The sequence below is a fragment of the Sphaeramia orbicularis genome, chromosome 20, assembly GCF_902148855.1.
Source record: "Sphaeramia orbicularis chromosome 20, fSphaOr1.1, whole genome shotgun sequence".
Classification (NCBI taxonomy): domain Eukaryota; kingdom Metazoa; phylum Chordata; class Actinopteri; order Kurtiformes; family Apogonidae; genus Sphaeramia; species Sphaeramia orbicularis.
The window spans coordinates 22607643-22610463 of NC_043976.1; the positions used below are offsets into that span (position 1 = coordinate 22607643).

The following is a 2821-nucleotide window of genomic DNA, read 5'->3' on the forward strand; positions in this document are numbered from 1 at the left end:
TTCAAGCAAAAATCAATTGGTTAAAACTTTTGGGTTTCGTCCAAAAATAGAGATGTTTCTTGAGGTTTAATCAAGACACAAAGGCTGGAGTGGGAGATGAAACAGGGAACGACTGATATATGGATGTCATATCTTGATTGCCGACTATTCACTGAGGACGGTAATTAAGAAATGGATCCATATCCACCATGAAAGTATATTTTGATGCTGACTAGTTTGTTAATCCTTTAGAGAACATGAGGTTTATAGTGGCCCAGTGGCCTAATGGATAAGGCATCAGCCTCCGGAGCTGGGGATTGTGGGTTCAAGTCCCACCTGGGTCGTGATTAATTATAATGACCTTTATATTTAGGGTCATGGAAACATAAGGGTCATTATCAGTCTCGAGGAAGGATTCATTTGCATAAAGCTTTGTCATCACATTTCACTGGAGGCCTGTTCTAATGTTCAAGATCCTTCTAAATGTCGAGTTGTTACTTTGGAGAAATTTCTCAGATGCATCTCTGGATCTTTAATTACCCACAATCCTCTGAGTTGCTTTAAAATGCTGCTAAATGAAAAAGATTCAACCACAACCACAAATGAATCTTTAAAGATGAAAAATAAACAGCCAATCTCAGTATTATTGATGAAACAGTGCAAAGTGCAATTAAATGCAATTGATATTCTATAATAAATAATTAGGGGATGTAATTAGGCAAAATGAGACAGGCTTACTTACATTATGTAGAGAAATTCATACACAAAGACAGTTCAATGTGCTTTTAAATAAATAAATGGAAAATTGACAGGAAAATGAAATTGTAAAAAGACAAATGTTGAGAAAAGAAAGCATAGAGTAAATAAAATAATTGTAATAATATACAGTAATTAGTTCAATAACCTTTAAAATGATTAATAGAAGGGAAATAATAAAGATAATTCAGGGAAAACACTATTTTCTAAGCATTATTCTAAGTTCTGTCATTTGTAACAGCATTAAATTCAATTCAAGTTCAGTTCAAATTGTTTCTGTTACAGCCACAATTTAACACCTATGGTATGAACTGTAAAATTGGGTTGTGTTTTTATCTCAGTTGATAAGCCGATCCACACTGAGGTTTCGCACCTTACAGTGTGACAGCTATGTGTACTGAGGCCTGTGTATCAAATGCTGATATTGTAAAAAGAAAACAAAATCCTTAAGTAAAGAAGAAGCCTGACCACATAGGGACCTTAAAATAACTTTGGCTTTTATTGTTATGTTCCTCTGTCTGCCTCACATTGGGATGCAGCACTGCAAAAATGCACCAAAGTATCAAAATGTGTCAGGTATAAAATTATACAGCTTAAATTATTACATTGAGCTTATATTACACTCTGTATGCAAACTATAACGAATAAGGAAAAATTAAGTTTGTGCTGGCATGGTTGTGGGGCAGAAGGCACACTAATGCATATGCTAGCTGTGAAGTTATTTTGGAATGCTGTTGTTGAAAAATTATATTTTCTGTTTGATGTGCAGATACCAGCATGCCCAATGGAATGAATGCCTACTGGGAATAAGAAGCCAAAATGTAAAATCAAATATAATGAACAAAACACTGTCACAGGGATTTCTATCAGCAAAGCGCATTATAATGATAAACTGGAAGGAACTCAAACACAACTGTACTAGTACAGATAATTGGTACAGGGACCTTCTGGACCTCCTTTCTATGGAACAGGTCTCACTTTTTTTGGACTCTCCCAATGAATTTAAAACACTAAGGCTATGGGTCACTGTTAAACCTTGTTTGCTTAAAAAAATATATTAATTTGATGGTTCTGTACTTTTTTTGTGTTACAAATTGTACGAATGTGAGCTCTGTAACCTCCCACCCCCATCCCAGCCTTGTCTGTGTATATTATTTTTACGTCTATCCGAAATTTTAAATTTAAAAAAATAATAATAAAAATAAAGAATTTTATACATTTATGAACCTTTTGGTGCTGAATATATACAAAAAATAATTAATTAATTACTCAAATAAACTCATCTCCAATAATATGGGACTGAAATGTTCTTAAAATATTACCAAAGATGACAGACAATATTAATAATATATTACAATGTATATGTACAATGTATACAATGTAAAACCCACTGTAAATAATATATACATATATTTTTTAATACACACCCCACTCACTGTATAAAAGCTCCAATTTGCACTCTGTACATATCACATTGTAAACCCATTGTAAATCTCCACCCACTGTTGTCTTCGTCTCCAGTGGACTGTCTGTCTACATTGTGTCTTGGTCCACATGTTGTCTGGGTTCATGTTGGAACTGTTGTGAGCACTGTAAAAACCGAAGCCAAATTCCTTGTATGTGTTCACATACTTGGCCAATAAAGCTGATTTTGATTCTGATATAAAAAAAAAAAAAAAAAAAAATGAAATGAAATAAGGTTAGAAGTGTCAATTTTAGTATATGAATGTATTTATTGTGTTTTATATTTCAGCATTAATTCTCATTATTTCTTTTGTATTCAGTACATGATGACTTATTCAATGTATCCCCCCCCCCAAACTTCCAAATATCCCACTTTGGGAACCCCTGCGCCATCCTTATCCAGAGAAAAAGCATGTTTTGCTGCCTCCCTGTGGTCAAGAAGCTTATACCCAAACACATAGGATTTAACATCAGTATATTCTACTGTGCTGCAAATAAGTACAGACATTAGAAAATTATCAGGGCAATACAATTAAGTAAACCTGTAAAGATTTACCCGAGCTAATGTGTCATAATTTGTAAAGACAGAAATAGTATGGATATTATTAAATCATACGTCACT

The 2821-nt window shown here is 33.6% G+C and overlaps 1 non-coding gene across 1 annotated transcript; it reads left to right on the forward strand.

Annotated features, from left to right (window-relative positions):
• Window positions 1-250: 250 nt before the first annotated feature.
• Window positions 251-323, forward strand: trnar-ccg (transfer RNA arginine (anticodon CCG)). Its single transcript has one exon. It is a non-coding gene; the product is annotated as a tRNA-Arg (tRNA).
• Window positions 324-2821: the final 2498 nt, after the last annotated feature.